This window comes from Phyllobates terribilis, unplaced genomic scaffold (genome assembly GCF_046119375.1).
Source record: "Phyllobates terribilis strain yellow unplaced genomic scaffold, ASM4611937v1 Scaffold_5__5_contigs__length_657084704, whole genome shotgun sequence".
Taxonomy (NCBI): Eukaryota; Metazoa; Chordata; class Amphibia; order Anura; family Dendrobatidae; genus Phyllobates; species Phyllobates terribilis.
This window is the reverse complement of record NW_027362765.1, coordinates 99046413-99064083: the sequence shown is the minus strand read 5'-3', so window position 1 is coordinate 99064083 and position 17671 is coordinate 99046413. Positions and strand designations below refer to the sequence as shown.

At 45.2% G+C, this 17671-nt stretch overlaps 13 non-coding genes across 13 annotated transcripts; all 13 read right to left on the bottom strand.

The window, feature by feature from the left end:
* Positions 1 to 1103: 1103 nt before the first annotated feature.
* Positions 1104 to 1294, bottom strand: LOC141149814 (U2 spliceosomal RNA). The gene has a single exon (XR_012246098.1). It is a non-coding gene; the product is annotated as a U2 spliceosomal RNA (small nuclear RNA).
* A 1115-nt stretch (positions 1295 to 2409) lies between these two features.
* Positions 2410 to 2600, bottom strand: LOC141274137 (U2 spliceosomal RNA). Its single transcript, XR_012322427.1, has one exon. It is a non-coding gene; the product is annotated as a U2 spliceosomal RNA (small nuclear RNA).
* Positions 2601 to 3715: 1115 nt separating this feature from the next.
* Positions 3716 to 3906, bottom strand: LOC141274136 (U2 spliceosomal RNA). Its single transcript, XR_012322426.1, has one exon. It is a non-coding gene; the product is annotated as a U2 spliceosomal RNA (small nuclear RNA).
* Positions 3907 to 5021: 1115 nt separating this feature from the next.
* LOC141274135 (U2 spliceosomal RNA) lies at positions 5022 to 5212 on the bottom strand. Its single transcript, XR_012322425.1, has one exon. It is a non-coding gene; the product is annotated as a U2 spliceosomal RNA (small nuclear RNA).
* Positions 5213 to 6327: 1115 nt separating this feature from the next.
* Positions 6328 to 6518, bottom strand: LOC141149967 (U2 spliceosomal RNA). The gene has a single exon (XR_012246243.1). It is a non-coding gene; the product is annotated as a U2 spliceosomal RNA (small nuclear RNA).
* A 1115-nt stretch (positions 6519 to 7633) lies between these two features.
* On the bottom strand, positions 7634 to 7824 carry LOC141274134 (U2 spliceosomal RNA). The gene has a single exon (XR_012322424.1). It is a non-coding gene; the product is annotated as a U2 spliceosomal RNA (small nuclear RNA).
* Positions 7825 to 8939: 1115 nt separating this feature from the next.
* LOC141149628 (U2 spliceosomal RNA) lies at positions 8940 to 9130 on the bottom strand. Its single transcript, XR_012245920.1, has one exon. It is a non-coding gene; the product is annotated as a U2 spliceosomal RNA (small nuclear RNA).
* A 1115-nt stretch (positions 9131 to 10245) lies between these two features.
* Positions 10246 to 10436, bottom strand: LOC141274132 (U2 spliceosomal RNA). Its single transcript, XR_012322422.1, has one exon. It is a non-coding gene; the product is annotated as a U2 spliceosomal RNA (small nuclear RNA).
* A 1115-nt stretch (positions 10437 to 11551) lies between these two features.
* On the bottom strand, positions 11552 to 11742 carry LOC141149627 (U2 spliceosomal RNA). Its single transcript, XR_012245919.1, has one exon. It is a non-coding gene; the product is annotated as a U2 spliceosomal RNA (small nuclear RNA).
* A 1112-nt stretch (positions 11743 to 12854) lies between these two features.
* LOC141274131 (U2 spliceosomal RNA) lies at positions 12855 to 13045 on the bottom strand. The gene has a single exon (XR_012322421.1). It is a non-coding gene; the product is annotated as a U2 spliceosomal RNA (small nuclear RNA).
* Positions 13046 to 14160: 1115 nt separating this feature from the next.
* On the bottom strand, positions 14161 to 14351 carry LOC141274130 (U2 spliceosomal RNA). Its single transcript, XR_012322420.1, has one exon. It is a non-coding gene; the product is annotated as a U2 spliceosomal RNA (small nuclear RNA).
* A 1115-nt stretch (positions 14352 to 15466) lies between these two features.
* LOC141274129 (U2 spliceosomal RNA) lies at positions 15467 to 15657 on the bottom strand. Its single transcript, XR_012322419.1, has one exon. It is a non-coding gene; the product is annotated as a U2 spliceosomal RNA (small nuclear RNA).
* A 1115-nt stretch (positions 15658 to 16772) lies between these two features.
* LOC141149966 (U2 spliceosomal RNA) lies at positions 16773 to 16963 on the bottom strand. The gene has a single exon (XR_012246242.1). It is a non-coding gene; the product is annotated as a U2 spliceosomal RNA (small nuclear RNA).
* Between the last annotated feature and the right edge of the window lie 708 nt (positions 16964 to 17671).

The following is a 17671-nucleotide window of genomic DNA, read 5'->3' as shown; positions in this document are numbered from 1 at the left end:
GTTTCAAACTACGGAGCCACCCAAGGATCCTGAAAAGTCCATTTGTGGAGATGAGCTCCTGGACTCCCGTTAAGAAGACATGTTGTCAACCTCTAGATCCCTTACATGCCTGCACTTTTCGGCTTGCTGCTGCTGCAATCCACGCGTTTAGATCTGCATAACTCCACCTCTTTAAACACAGCACCTTCACCCCCTGCTGTTCCCACCCGCCTCAACACCGTTGGAAGGGAGGAGAACCAATTAAGGCGGGGGGTGGGGTGGAACGAGCAGCTGTCTACCCTTAGCAGGAGGGCTCCTGATTACATACCTCTCCTGCTGCTGCTGCTGCTGGCTGTCCAGCAGCAGACTGAAGGTGGCTGCTGCTGTGCACAGGTATATAAAGGCTCAGAGCCTATTATGACACGCGCAGCCAGCGTTCCATTGCCACATTCCATCTACTGCAGGCAGGATACCTGGCTGGCTGAATGTCGCTGAGAAGCTCACAGAGACCGCCATAAGCAACAGTTTAACAGAATGCCACAGACTAATCAACCAAACTTTTTGGGTTGGGTTCTCTTTTATAGTCTGCAGGCATTAAATGAAAGAAGTCAGTGTTCCAGCAGAAGGAGACAACGTTTCAGAAAAGGCATTGTAGCAAACCAAAAAAGAAATTTTAAGCGCAGCAGAGTAACCAGCGCACATACCTGTTAGCTCAGGTGAGTTTAAAAGGCTGCTGTTGATAACAAGGGCATTTGCTAAATAGATGGTGTGTGTGCAACAATATACTGAAAGGTCAATTATATTGTGCAGCTTATCTCACCACCTGTAGTTATTTAGGTGAAAGCTCCAAAATGCTTGCCTAATATGTCTGTTTATCCAAAAGGAAGTAAAAAGGGAGAGCTAGAAAGATAGCATTGCATCACATTACATGGCAATGCAATGCACAGTTGCTGAAGTTGAACCAAAATGAGCTTGTAATCTGGCTTCTGCAACTTTGAACATGAAAAATCCAATGAGGAGAAGAAAAGCAAAGCCAAAGAGTCCATCCCCAAATCCGACAAACAAGCAAAATGAACAAAAAACATTGAATTCAATTCTTTCTGATTTTAGAAACTGCATTAAAGAAGGGGTGCACCGGTCCTGGAGATACTGCAATACCAGGTCAATGCGTGGAGTGGACAGAGCAAGCTCTTTTTCCATCTCCCTGTTCTAAAAATCCATTTAATATATGGTCCCCAGATAGGGGACGTATCAGATATTAAACTGATAAGAACTGATACTACACTTGATCTTAGCCAAAAGGCCGAGAAGCGATAACCAGAATTGGTTTCAAACTACGGAGCCACCCAAGGATCCTGAAAAGTCCATTTGTGGAGATGAGCTCCTGGACTCCCGTTAAGAAGACATGTTGTCAACCTCTAGATCCCTTACATGCCTGCACTTTTCGGCTTGCTGCTGCTGCAATCCACGCGTTTTAGATCTGCATAACTCCACCTCTTTAAACACAGCACCTTCACGCCCTGCTGTTCCCACCCGCCTCAACACCGTTGGAAGGGAGGAGAACCAATTAAGGCGGGGGGTGGGGTGGAACGAGCAGCTGTCTACCCTTAGCAGGAGGGCTCCTGATTACATACCTCTCCTGCTGCTGCTGCTGCTGGCTGTCCAGCAGCAGACTGAAGGTGGCTGCTGCTGTGCACAGGTATATAAAGGCTCAGAGCCTATTATGACACGCGCAGCCAGCGTTCCATTGCCACATTCCATCTACTGCAGGCAGGATACCTGGCTGGCTGAATGTCGCTGAGAAGCTCACAGAGACCGCCATAAGCAACAGTTTAACAGAATGCCACAGACTAATCAACCAAACTTTTTGGGTTGGGTTCTCTTTTATAGTCTGCAGGCATTAAATGAAAGAAGTCAGTGTTCCAGCAGAAGGAGACAACGTTTCAGAAAAGGCATTGTAGCAAACCAAAAAAGAAATTTTAAGCGCAGCAGAGTAACCAGCGCACATACCTGTTAGCTCAGGTGAGTTTAAAAGGCTGCTGTTGATAACAAGGGCATTTGCTAAATAGATGGTGTGTGTGCAACAATATACTGAAAGGTCAATTATATTGTGCAGCTTATCTCACCACCTGTAGTTATTTAGGTGAAAGCTCCAAAATGCTTGCCTAATATGTCTGTTTATCCAAAAGGAAGTAAAAAGGGAGAGCTAGAAAGATAGCATTGCATCACATTACATGGCAATGCAATGCACAGTTGCTGAAGTTGAACCAAAATGAGCTTGTAATCTGGCTTCTGCAACTTTGAACATGAAAAATCCAATGAGGAGAAGAAAAGCAAAGCCAAAGAGTCCATCCCAAAATCCGACAAACAAGCAAAATGAACAAAAAACATTGAATTCAATTCTTTCTGATTTTAGAAACTGCATTAAAGAAGGGGTGCACCGGTCCTGGAGATACTGCAATACCAGGTCAATGCGTGGAGTGGACAGAGCAAGCTCTTTTTCCATCTCCCTGTTCTAAAAATCCATTTAATATATGGTCCCCAGATAGGGGACGTATCAGATATTAAACTGATAAGAACAGATACTACACTTGATCTTAGCCAAAAGGCCGAGAAGCGATAACCAGAATTGGTTTCAAACTACGGAGCCACCCAAGGATCCTGAAAAGTCCATTTGTGGAGATGAGCTCCTGGACTCCCGTTAAGAAGACATGTTGTCAACCTCTAGATCCCTTACATGCCTGCACTTTTCGGCTTGCTGCTGCTGCAATCCACGCGTTTTAGATCTGCATAACTCCACCTCTTTAAACACAGCACCTTCACCCCCTGCTGTTCCCACCCGCCTCAACACCGTTGGAAGGGAGGAGAACCAATTAAGGCGGGGGGTGGGGTGGAACGAGCAGCTGTCTACCCTTAGCAGGAGGGCTCCTGATTACATACCTCTCCTGCTGCTGCTGCTGCTGGCTGTCCAGCAGCAGACTGAAGGTGGCTGCTGCTGTGCACAGGTATATAAAGGCTCAGAGCCTATTATGACACGCGCAGCCAGCGTTCCATTGCCACATTCCATCTACTGCAGGCAGGATACCTGGCTGGCTGAATGTCGCTGAGAAGCTCACAGAGACCGCCATAAGCAACAGTTTAACAGAATGCCACAGACTAATCAACCAAACTTTTTGGGTTGGGTTCTCTTTTATAGTCTGCAGGCATTAAATGAAAGAAGTCAGTGTTCCAGCAGAAGGAGACAACGTTTCAGAAAAGGCATTGTAGCAAACCAAAAAAGAAATTTTAAGCACAGCAGAGTAACCAGCGCACATACCTGTTAGCTCAGGTGAGTTTAAAAGGCTGCTGTTGATAACAAGGGCATTTGCTAAATAGATGGTGTGTGTGCAACAATATACTGAAAGGTCAATTATATTGTGCAGCTTATCTCACCACCTGTAGTTATTTAGGTGAAAGCTCCAAAATGCTTGCCTAATATGTCTGTTTATCCAAAAGGAAGTAAAAAGGGAGAGCTAGAAAGATAGCATTGCATCACATTACATGGCAATGCAATGCACAGTTGCTGAAGTTGAACCAAAATGAGCTTGTAATCTGGCTTCTGCAACTTTGAACATGAAAAATCCAATGAGGAGAAGAAAAGCAAAGCCAAAGAGTCCATCCCAAAATCCGACAAACAAGCAAAATGAACAAAAAACATTGAATTCAATTCTTTCTGATTTTAGAAACTGCATTAAAGAAGGGGTGCACCGGTCCTGGAGATACTGCAATACCAGGTCAATGCGTGGAGTGGACAGAGCAAGCTCTTTTTCCATCTCCCTGTTCTAAAAATCCATTTAATATATGGTCCCCAGATAGGGGACGTATCAGATATTAAACTGATAAGAACAGATACTACACTTGATCTTAGCCAAAAGGCCGAGAAGCGATAACCAGAATTGGTTTCAAACTACGGAGCCACCCAAGGATCCTGAAAAGTCCATTTGTGGAGATGAGCTCCTGCACTCCCGTTAAGAAGACATGTTGTCAACCTCTAGATCCCTTACATGCCTGCACTTTTCGGCTTGCTGCTGCTGCAATCCACGCGTTTTAGATCTGCATAACTCCACCTCTTTAAACACAGCACCTTCACCCCCTGCTGTTCCCACCCGCCTCAACACCGTTGGAAGGGAGGAGAACCAATTAAGGCGGGGGGTGGGGTGGAACGAGCAGCTGTCTACCCTTAGCAGGAGGGCTCCTGATTACATACCTCTCCTGCTGCTGCTGCTGCTGGCTGTCCAGCAGCAGACTGAAGGTGGCTGCTGCTGTGCACAGGTATATAAAGGCTCAGAGCCTATTATGACACGCGCAGCCAGCGTTCCATTGCCACATTCCATCTACTGCAGGCAGGATACCTGGCTGGCTGAATGTCGCTGAGAAGCTCACAGAGACCGCCATAAGCAACAGTTTAACAGAATGCCACAGACTAATCAACCAAACTTTTTGGGTTGGGTTCTCTTTTATAGTCTGCAGGCATTAAATGAAAGAAGTCAGTGTTCCAGCAGAAGGAGACAACGTTTCAGAAAAGGCATTGTAGCAAACCAAAAAAGAAATTTTAAGCGCAGCAGAGTAACCAGCGCACATACCTGTTAGCTCAGGTGAGTTTAAAAGGCTGCTGTTGATAACAAGGGCATTTGCTAAATAGATGGTGTGTGTGCAACAATATACTGAAAGGTCAATTATATTGTGCAGCTTATCTCACCACCTGTAGTTATTTAGGTGAAAGCTCCAAAATGCTTGCCTAATATGTCTGTTTATCCAAAAGGAAGTAAAAAGGGAGAGCTAGAAAGATAGCATTGCATCACATTACATGGCAATGCAATGCACAGTTGCTGAAGTTGAACCAAAATGAGCTTGTAATCTGGCTTCTGCAACTTTGAACATGAAAAATCCAATGAGGAGAAGAAAAGCAAAGCCAAAGAGTCCATCCCCAAATCCGACAAACAAGCAAAATGAACAAAAAACATTGAATTCAATTCTTTCTGATTTTAGAAACTGCATTAAAGAAGGGGTGCACCGGTCCTGGAGATACTGCAATACCAGGTCAATGCGTGGAGTGGACAGAGCAAGCTCTTTTTCCATCTCCCTGTTCTAAAAATCCATTTAATATATGGTCCCCAGATAGGGGACGTATCAGATATTAAACTGATAAGAACAGATACTACACTTGATCTTAGCCAAAAGGCCGAGAAGCGATAACCAGAATTGGTTTCAAACTACGGAGCCACCCAAGGATCCTGAAAAGTCCATTTGTGGAGATGAGCTCCTGGACTCCCGTTAAGAAGACATGTTGTCAACCTCTAGATCCCTTACATGCCTGCACTTTTCGGCTTGCTGCTGCTGCAATCCACGCGTTTTAGATCTGCATAACTCCACCTCTTTAAACACAGCACCTTCACCCCCTGCTGTTCCCACCCGCCTCAACACCGTTGGAAGGGAGGAGAACCAATTAAGGCGGGGGGTGGGGTGGAACGAGCAGCTGTCTACCCTTAGCAGGAGGGCTCCTGATTACATACCTCTCCTGCTGCTGCTGCTGCTGGCTGTCCAGCAGCAGACTGAAGGTGGCTGCTGCTGTGCACAGGTATATAAAGGCTCAGAGCCTATTATGACACGCGCAGCCAGCGTTCCATTGCCACATTCCATCTACTGCAGGCAGGATACCTGGCTGGCTGAATGTCGCTGAGAAGCTCACAGAGACCGCCATAAGCAACAGTTTAACAGAATGCCACAGACTAATCAACCAAACTTTTTGGGTTGGGTTCTCTTTTATAGTCTGCAGGCATTAAATGAAAGAAGTCAGTGTTCCAGCAGAAGGAGACAACGTTTCAGAAAAGGCATTGTAGCAAACCAAAAAAGAAATTTTAAGCGCAGCAGAGTAACCAGCGCACATACCTGTTAGCTCAGGTGAGTTTAAAAGGCTGCTGTTGATAACAAGGGCATTTGCTAAATAGATGGTGTGTGTGCAACAATATACTGAAAGGTCAATTATATTGTGCAGCTTATCTCACCACCTGTAGTTATTTAGGTGAAAGCTCCAAAATGCTTGCCTAATATGTCTGTTTATCCAAAAGGAAGTAAAAAGGGAGAGCTAGAAAGATAGCATTGCATCACATTACATGGCAATGCAATGCACAGTTGCTGAAGTTGAACCAAAATGAGCTTGTAATCTGGCTTCTGCAACTTTGAACATGAAAAATCCAATGAGGAGAAGAAAAGCAAAGCCAAAGAGTCCATCCCAAAATCCGACAAACAAGCAAAATGAACAAAAAACATTGAATTCAATTCTTTCTGATTTTAGAAACTGCATTAAAGAAGGGGTGCACCGGTCCTGGAGATACTGCAATACCAGGTCAATGCGTGGAGTGGACAGAGCAAGCTCTTTTTCCATCTCCCTGTTCTAAAAATCCATTTAATATATGGTCCCCAGATAGGGGACGTATCAGATATTAAACTGAGAAGAACAGATACTACACTTGATCTTAGCCAAAAGGCCGAGAAGCGATAACCAGAATTGGTTTCAAACTACGGAGCCACCCAAGGATCCTGAAAAGTCCATTTGTGGAGATGAGCTCCTGGACTCCCGTTAAGAAGACATGTTGTCAACCTCTAGATCCCTTACATGCCTGCACTTTTCGGCTTGCTGCTGCTGCAATCCACGCGTTTTAGATCTGCATAACTCCACCTCTTTAAACACAGCACCTTCACCCCCTGCTGTTCCCACCCGCCTCAACACCGTTGGAAGGGAGGAGAACCAATTAAGGCGGGGGGTGGGGTGGAACGAGCAGCTGTCTACCCTTAGCAGGAGGGCTCCTGATTACATACCTCTCCTGCTGCTGCTGCTGCTGGCTGTCCAGCAGCAGACTGAAGGTGGCTGCTGCTGTGCACAGGTATATAAAGGCTCAGAGCCTATTATGACACGCGCAGCCAGCGTTCCATTGCCACATTCCATCTACTGCAGGCAGGATACCTGGCTGGCTGAATGTCGCTGAGAAGCTCACAGAGACCGCCATAAGCAACAGTTTAACAGAATGCCACAGACTAATCAACCAAACTTTTTGGGTTGGGTTCTCTTTTATAGTCTGCAGGCATTAAATGAAAGAAGTCAGTGTTCCAGCAGAAGGAGACAACGTTTCAGAAAAGGCATTGTAGCAAACCAAAAAAGAAATTTTAAGCGCAGCAGAGTAACCAGCGCACATACCTGTTAGCTCAGGTGTGTTTAAAAGGCTGCTGTTGATAACAAGGGCATTTGCTAAATAGATGGTGTGTGTGCAACAATATACTGAAAGGTCAATTATATTGTGCAGCTTATCTCACCACCTGTAGTTATTTAGGTGAAAGCTCCAAAATGCTTGCCTAATATGTCTGTTTATCCAAAAGGAAGTAAAAAGGGAGAGCTAGAAAGATAGCATTGCATCACATTACATGGCAATGCAATGCACAGTTGCTGAAGTTGAACCAAAATGAGCTTGTAATCTGGCTTCTGCAACTTTGAACATGAAAAATCCAATGAGGAGAAGAAAAGCAAAGCCAAAGAGTCCATCCCAAAATCCGACAAACAAGCAAAATGAACAAAAAACATTGAATTCAATTCTTTCTGATTTTAGAAACTGCATTAAAGAAGGGGTGCACCGGTCCTGGAGATACTGCAATACCAGGTCAATGCGTGGAGTGGACAGAGCAAGCTCTTTTTCCATCTCCCTGTTCTAAAAATCCATTTAATATATGGTCCCCAGATAGGGGACGTATCAGATATTAAACTGATAAGAACAGATACTACACTTGATCTTAGCCAAAAGGCCGAGAAGCGATAACCAGAATTGGTTTCAAACTACGGAGCCACCCAAGGATCCTGAAAAGTCCATTTGTGGAGATGAGCTCCTGGACTCCCGTTAAGAAGACATGTTGTCAACCTCTAGATCCCTTACATGCCTGCACTTTTCGGCTTGCTGCTGCTGCAATCCACGCGTTTTAGATCTGCATAACTCCACCTCTTTAAACACAGCACCTTCACCCCCTGCTGTTCCCACCCGCCTCAACACCGTTGGAAGGGAGGAGAACCAATTAAGGCGGGGGGTGGGGTGGAACGAGCAGCTGTCTACCCTTAGCAGGAGGGCTCCTGATTACATACCTCTCCTGCTGCTGCTGCTGCTGGCTGTCCAGCAGCAGACTGAAGGTGGCTGCTGCTGTGCACAGGTATATAAAGGCTCAGAGCCTATTATGACACGCGCAGCCAGCGTTCCATTGCCACATTCCATCTACTGCAGGCAGGATACCTGGCTGGCTGAATGTCGCTGAGAAGCTCACAGAGACCGCCATAAGCAACAGTTTAACAGAATGCCACAGACTAATCAACCAAACTTTTTGGGTTGGGTTCTCTTTTATAGTCTGCAGGCATTAAATGAAAGAAGTCAGTGTTCCAGCAGAAGGAGACAATGTTTCAGAAAAGGCATTGTAGCAAACCAAAAAAGAAATTTTAAGCGCAGCAGAGTAACCAGCGCACATACCTGTTAGCTCAGGTGAGTTTAAAAGGCTGCTGTTGATAACAAGGGCATTTGCTAAATAGATGGTGTGTGTGCAACAATATACTGAAAGGTCAATTATATTGTGCAGCTTATCTCACCACCTGTAGTTATTTAGGTGAAAGCTCCAAAATGCTTGCCTAATATGTCTGATTATCCAAAAGGAAGTAAAAAGGGAGAGCTAGAAAGATAGCATTGCATCACATTACATGGAAATGCAATGCACAGTTGCTGAAGTTGAACCAAAATGAGCTTGTAATCTGGCTTCTGCAACTTTGAACATGAAAAATCCAATGAGGAGAAGAAAAGCAAAGCCAAAGAGTCCATCCCAAAATCCGACAAACAAGCAAAATGAACAAAAAACATTGAATTCAATTCTTTCTGATTTTAGAAACTGCATTAAAGAAGGGGTGCACCGGTCCTGGAGATACTGCAATACCAGGTCAATGCGTGGAGTGGACAGAGCAAGCTCTTTTTCCATCTCCCTGTTCTAAAAATCCATTTAATATATGGTCCCCAGATAGGGGACGTATCAGATATTAAACTGATAAGAACAGATACTACACTTGATCTTAGCCAAAGGGCCGAGAAGCGATAACCAGAATTGGTTTCAAACTACGGAGCCACCCAAGGATCCTGAAAAGTCCATTTGTGGAGATGAGCTCCTGGACTCCCGTTAAGAAGACATGTTGTCAACCTCTAGATCCCTTACATGCCTGCACTTTTCGGCTTGCTGCTGCTGCAATCCACGCGTTTTAGATCTGCATAACTCCACCTCTTTAAACACAGCACCTTCACCCCCTGCTGTTCCCACCCGCCTCAACACCGTTGGAAGGGAGGAGAACCAATTAAGGCGGGGGGTGGGGTGGAACGAGCAGCTGTCTACCCTTAGCAGGAGGGCTCCTGATTACATACCTCTCCTGCTGCTGCTGCTGCTGGCTGTCCAGCAGCAGACTGAAGGTGGCTGCTGCTGTGCACAGGTATATAAAGGCTCAGAGCCTATTATGACACGCGCAGCCAGCGTTCCATTGCCACATTCCATCTACTGCAGGCAGGATACCTGGCTGGCTGAATGTCGCTGAGAAGCTCACAGAGACCGCCATAAGCAACAGTTTAACAGAATGCCACAGACTAATCAACCAAACTTTTTGGGTTGGGTTCTCTTTTATAGTCTGCAGGCATTAAATGAAAGAAGTCAGTGTTCCAGCAGAAGGAGACAACGTTTCAGAAAAGGCATTGTAGCAAACCAAAAAAGAAATTTTAAGCGCAGCAGAGTAACCAGCGCACATACCTGTTAGCTCAGGTGAGTTTAAAAGGCTGCTGTTGATAACAAGGGCATTTGCTAAATAGATGGTGTGTGTGCAACAATATATTGAAAGGTCAATTATATTGTGCAGCTTATCTCACCACCTGTAGTTATTTAGGTGAACGCTCCAAAATGCTTGCCTAATATGTCTGTTTATCCAAAAGGAAGTAAAAAGGGAGAGCTAGAAAGATAGCATTGCATCACATTACATGGCAATGCAATGCACAGTTGCTGAAGTTGAACCAAAATGAGCTTGTAATCTGGCTTCTGCAACTTTGAACATGAAAAATCCAATGAGGAGAAGAAAAGCAAAGCCAAAGAGTCCATCCCAAAATCCGACAAACAAGCAAAATGAACAAAAAACATTGAATTCAATTCTTTCTGATTTTAGAAACTGCATTAAAGAAGGGGTGCACCGGTCCTGGAGATACTGCAATACCAGGTCAATGCGTGGAGTGGACAGAGCAAGCTCTTTTTCCATCTCCCTGTTCTAAAAATCCATTTAATATATGGTCCCCAGATAGGGGACGTATCAGATATTAAACTGATAAGAACAGATACTACACTTGATCTTAGCCAAAAGGCCGAGAAGCGATAACCAGAATTGGTTTCAAACTACGGAGCCACCCAAGGATCCTGAAAAGTCCATTTGTGGAGATGAGCTCCTGGACTCCCGTTAAGAAGACATGTTGTCAACCTCTAGATCCCTTACATGCCTGCACTTTTCGGCTTGCTGCTGCTGCAATCCACGCGTTTTAGATCTGCATAACTCCACCTCTTTAAACACAGCACCTTCACCCCCTGCTGTTCCCACCCGCCTCAACACCGTTGGAAGGGAGGAGAACCAATTAAGGCGGGGGGTGGGGTGGAACGAGCAGCTGTCTACCCTTAGCAGGAGGGCTCCTGATTACATACCTCTCCTGCTGCTGCTGCTGCTGGCTGTCCAGCAGCAGACTGAAGGTGGCTGCTGCTGTGCACAGGTATATAAAGGCTCAGAGCCTATTATGACACGCGCAGCCAGCGTTCCATTGCCACATTCCATCTACTGCAGGCAGGATACCTGGCTGGCTGAATGTCGCTGAGAAGCTCACAGAGACCGCCATAAGCAACAGTTTAACAGAATGCCACAGACTAATCAACCAAACTTTTTGGGTTGGGTTCTCTTTTATAGTCTGCAGGCATTAAATGAAAGAAGTCAGTGTTCCAGCAGAAGGAGACAACGTTTCAGAAAAGGCATTGTAGCAAACCAAAAAAGAAATTTTAAGCGCAGCAGAGTAACCAGCGCACATACCTGTTAGCTCAGGTGAGTTTAAAAGGCTGCTGTTGATAACAAGGGCATTTGCTAAATAGATGGTGTGTGTGCAACAATATACTGAAAGGTCAATTATATTGTGCAGCTTATCTCACCACCTGTAGTTATTTAGGTGAAAGCTCCAAAATGCTTGCCTAATATGTCTGTTTATCCAAAAGGAAGTAAAAAGGGAGAGCTAGAAAGATAGCATTGCATCACATTACATGGCAATGCAATGCACAGTTGCTGAAGTTGAACCAAAATGAGCTTGTAATCTGGCTTCTGCAACTTTGAACATGAAAAATCCAATGAGGAGAAGAAAAGCAAAGCCAAAGAGTCCATCCCAAAATCCGACAAACAAGCAAAATGAACAAAAAACATTGAATTCAATTCTTTCTGATTTTAGAAACTGCATTAAAGAAGGGGTGCACCGGTCCTGGAGATACTGCAATACCAGGTCAATGCGTGGAGTGGACAGAGCAAGCTCTTTTTCCATCTCCCTGTTCTAAAAATCCATTTAATATATGGTCCCCAGATAGGGGACGTATCAGATATTAAACTGATAAGAACAGATACTACACTTGATCTTAGCCAAAGGGCCGAGAAGCGATAACCAGAATTGGTTTCAAACTACGGAGCCACCCAAGGATCCTGAAAAGTCCATTTGTGGAGATGAGCTCCTGGACTCCCGTTAAGAAGACATGTTGTCAACCTCTAGATCCCTTACATGCCTGCACTTTTCGGCTTGCTGCTGCTGCAATCCACGCGTTTTAGATCTGCATAACTCCACCTCTTTAAACACAGCACCTTCACCCCCTGCTGTTCCCACCCGCCTCAACACCGTTGGAAGGGAGGAGAACCAATTAAGGCGGGGGGTGGGGTGGAACGAGCAGCTGTCTACCCTTAGCAGGAGGGCTCCTGATTACATACCTCTCCTGCTGCTGCTGCTGGCTGTCCAGCAGCAGACTGAAGGTGGCTGCTGCTGTGCACAGGTATATAAAGGCTCAGAGCCTATTATGACACGCGCAGCCAGCGTTCCATTGCCACATTCCATCTACTGCAGGCAGGATACCTGGCTGGCTGAATGTCGCTGAGAAGCTCACAGAGACCGCCATAAGCAACAGTTTAACAGAATGCCACAGACTAATCAACCAAACTTTTTGGGTTGGGTTCTCTTTTATAGTCTGCAGGCATTAAATGAAAGAAGTCAGTGTTCCAGCAGAAGGAGACAACGTTTCAGAAAAGGCATTGTAGCAAACCAAAAAAGAAATTTTAAGCGCAGCAGAGTAACCAGCGCACATACCTGTTAGCTCAGGTGAGTTTAAAAGGCTGCTGTTGATAACAAGGGCATTTGCTAAATAGATGGTGTGTGTGCAACAATATACTGAAAGGTCAATTATATTGTGCAGCTTATCTCACCACCTGTAGTTATTTAGGTGAACGCTCCAAAATGCTTGCCTAATATGTCTGTTTATCCAAAAGGAAGTAAAAAGGGAGAGCTAGAAAGATAGCATTGCATCACATTACATGGCAATGCAATGCACAGTTGCTGAAGTTGAACCAAAATGAGCTTGTAATCTGGCTTCTGCAACTTTGAACATGAAAAATCCAATGAGGAGAAGAAAAGCAAAGCCAAAGAGTCCATCCCAAAATCCGACAAACAAGCAAAATGAACAAAAAACATTGAATTCAATTCTTTCTGATTTTAGAAACTGCATTAAAGAAGGGGTGCACCGGTCCTGGAGATACTGCAATACCAGGTCAATGCGTGGAGTGGACAGAGCAAGCTCTTTTTCCATCTCCCTGTTCTAAAAATCCATTTAATATATGGTCCCCAGATAGGGGACGTATCAGATATTAAACTGATAAGAACAGATACTACACTTGATCTTAGCCAAAAGGCCGAGAAGCGATAACCAGAATTGGTTTCAAACTACGGAGCCACCCAAGGATCCTGAAAAGTCCATTTGTGGAGATGAGCTCCTGGACTCCCGTTAAGAAGACATGTTGTCAACCTCTAGATCCCTTACATGCCTGCACTTTTCGGCTTGCTGCTGCTGCAATCCACGCGTTTTAGATCTGCATAACTCCACCTCTTTAAACACAGCACCTTCACCCCCTGCTGTTCCCACCCGCCTCAACACCGTTGGAAGGGAGGAGAACCAATTAAGGCAGGGGGTGGGGTGGAACGAGCAGCTGTCTACCCTTAGCAGGAGGGCTCCTGATTACATACCTCTCCTGCTGCTGCTGCTGCTGGCTGTCCAGCAGCAGACTGAAGGTGGCTGCTGCTGTGCACAGGTATATAAAGGCTCAGAGCCTATTATGACACGCGCAGCCAGCGTTCCATTGCCACATTCCATCTACTGCAGGCAGGATACCTGGCTGGCTGAATGTCGCTGAGAAGCTCACAGAGACCGCCATAAGCAACAGTTTAACAGAATGCCACAGACTAATCAACCAAACTTTTTGGGTTGGGTTCTCTTTTATAGTCTGCAGGCATTAAATGAAAGAAGTCAGTGTTCCAGCAGAAGGAGACAACGTTTCAGAAAAGGCATTGTAGCAAACCAAAAAAGAAATTTTAAGCGCAGCAGAGTAACCAGCGCACATACCTGTTAGCTCAGGTGAGTTTAAAAGGCTGCTGTTGATAACAAGGTTATTTGCTAAATAGATGGTGTGTGTGCAACAATATACTGAAAGGTCAATTATATTGTGCAGCTTATCTCACCACCTGTAGTTATTTATGTGAAAGCTCCAAAATGCTTGCCTAATATGTCTGTTTATCCAAAAGGAAGTAAAAAGGGAGAGCTAGAAAGATAGCATTGCATCACATTACATGGCAATGCAATGCACAGTTGCTGAAGTTGAACCAAAATGAGCTTGTAATCTGGCTTCTGCAACTTTGAACATGAAAAATCCAATGAGGAGAAGAAAAGCAAAGCCAAAGAGTCCATCCCAAAATCCGACAAACAAGCAAAATGAACAAAAAACATTGAATTCAATTCTTTCTGATTTTAGAAACTGCATTAAAGAAGGGGTGCACCGGTCCTGGAGATACTGCAATACCAGGTCAATGCGTGGAGTGGACAGAGCAAGCTCTTTTTCCATCTCCCTGTTCTAAAAATCCATTTAATATATGGTCCCCAGATAGGGGACGTATCAGATATTAAACTGATAAGAACAGATACTACACTTGATCTTAGCCAAAAGGCCGAGAAGCGATAACCAGAATTGGTTTCAAACTACGGAGCCACCCAAGGATCCTGAAAAGTCCATTTGTGGAGATGAGCTCCTGGACTCCCGTTAAGAAGACATGTTGTCAACCTCTAGATCCCTTACATGCCTGCACTTTTCGGCTTGCTGCTGCTGCAATCCACGCGTTTTAGATCTGCATAACTCCACCTCTTTAAACACAGCACCTTCACCCCCTGCTGTTCCCACCCGCCTCAACACCGTTGGAAGGGAGGAGAACCAATTAAGGCGGGGGGTGGGGTGGAACGAGCAGCTGTCTACCCTTAGCAGGAGGGCTCCTGATTACATACCTCTCCTGCTGCTGCTGCTGCTGGCTGTCCAGCAGCAGACTGAAGGTGGCTGCTGCTGTGCACAGGTATATAAAGGCTCAGAGCCTATTATGACACGCGCAGCCAGCGTTCCATTGCCACATTCCATCTACTGCAGGCAGGATACCTGGCTGGCTGAATGTCGCTGAGAAGCTCACAGAGACCGCCATAAGCAACAGTTTAACAGAATGCCACAGACTAATCAACCAAACTTTTTGGGTTGGGTTCTCTTTTATAGTCTGCAGGCATTAAATGAAAGAAGTCAGTGTTCCAGCAGAAGGAGACAACGTTTCAGAAAAGGCATTGTAGCAAACCAAAAAAGAAATTTTAAGCGCAGCAGAGTAACCAGCGCACATACCTGTTAGCTCAGGTGAGTTTAAAAGGCTGCTGTTGATAACAAGGGCATTTGCTAAATAGATGGTGTGTGTGCAACAATATACTGAAAGGTCAATTATATTGTGCAGCTTATCTCACCACCTGTAGTTATTTAGGTGAAAGCTCCAAAATGCTTGCCTAATATGTCTGTTTATCCAAAAGGAAGTAAAAAGGGAGAGCTAGAAAGATAGCATTGCATCACATTACATGGCAATGCAATGCACAGTTGCTGAAGTTGAACCAAAATGAGCTTGTAATCTGGCTTCTGCAACTTTGAACATGAAAAATCCAATGAGGAGAAGAAAAGCAAAGCCAAAGAGTCCATCCCAAAATCCGACAAACAAGCAAAATGAACAAAAAACATTGAATTCAATTCTTTCTGATTTTAGAAACTGCATTAAAGAAGGGGTGCACCGGTCCTGGAGATACTGCAATACCAGGTCAATGCGTGGAGTGGACAGAGCAAGCTCTTTTTCCATCTCCCTGTTCTAAAAATCCATTTAATATATGGTCCCCAGATAGGGGACGTATCAGATATTAAACTGATAAGAACAGATACTACACTTGATCTTAGCCAAAAGGCCGAGAAGCGATAACCAGAATTGGTTTCAAACTACGGAGCCACCCAAGGATCCTGAAAAGTCCATTTGTGGAGATGAGCTCCTGGACTCCCGTTAAGAAGACATGTTGTCAACCTCTAGATCCCTTACATGCCTGCACTTTTCGGCTTGCTGCTGCTGCAATCCACGCGTTTTAGATCTGCATAACTCCACCTCTTTAAACACAGCACCTTCACCCCCTGCTGTTCCCACCCGCCTCAACACCGTTGGAAGGGAGGAGAACCAATTAAGGCGGGGGGTGGGGTGGAACGAGCAGCTGTCTACCCTTAGCAGGAGGGCTCCTGATTACATACCTCTCCTGCTGCTGCTGCTGCTGGCTGTCCAGCAGCAGACTGAAGGTGGCTGCTGCTGTGCACAGGTATATAAAGGCTCAGAGCCTATTATGACACGCGCAGCCAGCGTTCCATTGCCACATTCCATCTACTGCAGGCAGGATACCTGGCTGGCTGAATGTCGCTGAGAAGCTCACAGAGACCGCCATAAGCAACAGTTTAACAGAATGCCACAGACTAATCAACCAAACTTTTTGGGTTGGGTTCTCTTTTATAGTCTGCAGGCATTAAATGAAAGAAGTCAGTGTTCCAGCAGAAGGAGACAACGTTTCAGAAAAGGCATTGTAGCAAACCAAAAAAGAAATTTTAAGCGCAGCAGAGTAACCAGCGCACATACCTGTTAGCTCAGGTGAGTTTAAAAGGCTGCTGTTGATAACAAGGGCATTTGCTAAATAGATGGTGTGTGTGCAACAATATACTGAAAGGTCAATTATATTGTGCAGCTTATCTCACCACCTGTAGTTATTTAGGTGAAAGCTCCAAAATGCTTGCCTAATATGTCTGTTTATCCAAAAGGAAGTAAAAAGGGAGAGCTAGAAAGATAGCATTGCATCACATTACATGGCAATGCAATGCACAGTTGCTGAAGTTGAACCAAAATGAGCTTGTAATCTGGCTTCTGCAACTTTGAACATGAAAAATCCAATGAGGAGAAGAAAAGCAAAGCCAAAGAGTCCATCCCCAAATCCGACAAACAAGCAAAATGAACAAAAAACATTGATTTCAATTCTTTCTGATTTTAGAAACTGCATTAAAGAAGGGGTGCACCGGTCCTGGAGATACTGCAATACCAGGTCAATGCGTGGAGTGGACAGAGCAAGCTCTTTTTCCATCTCCCTGTTCTAAAAATCCATTTAATATATGGTCCCCAGATAGGGGACGTATCAGATATTAAACTGAGAAGAACAGATACTACACTTGATCTTAGCCAAAAGGCCGAGAAGCGATAACCAGAATTGGTTTCAAACTACGGAGCCACCCAAGGATCCTGAAAAGTCCATTTGTGGAGATGAGCTCCTGGACTCCCGTTAAGAAGACATGTTGTCAACCTCTAGATCCCTTACATGCCTGCACTTTTCGGCTTGCTGCTGCTGCAATCCACGCGTTTTAGATCTGCATAACTCCACCTCTTTAAACACAGCACCTTCACCCCCTGCTGTTCCCACCCGCCTCAACACCGTTGGAAGGGAGGAGAACCAATTAAGGCGGGGGGTGGGGTGGAACGAGCAGCTGTCTACCCTTAGCAGGAGGGCTCCTGATTACATACCTCTCCTGCTGCTGCTGCTGCTGGCTGTCCAGCAGCAGACTGAAGGTGGCTGCTGCTGTGCACAGGTATATAAAGGCTCAGAGCCTATTATGACACGCGCAGCCAGCGTTCCATTGCCACATTCCATCTACTGCAGGCAGGATACCTGGCTGGCTGAATGTCGCTGAGAAGCTCACAGAGACCGCCATAAGCAACAGTTTAACAGAATGCCACAGACTAATCAACCAAACTTTTTGGGTTGGGTTCTCTTTTATAGTCTGCAGGCATTAAATGAAAGAAGTCAGTGTTCCAGCAGAAGGAGACAACGTTTCAGAAAAGGCATTGTAGCAAACCAAAAAAGAAATTTTAAGCGCAGCAGAGTAACCAGCGCACATACCTGTTAGCTCAGG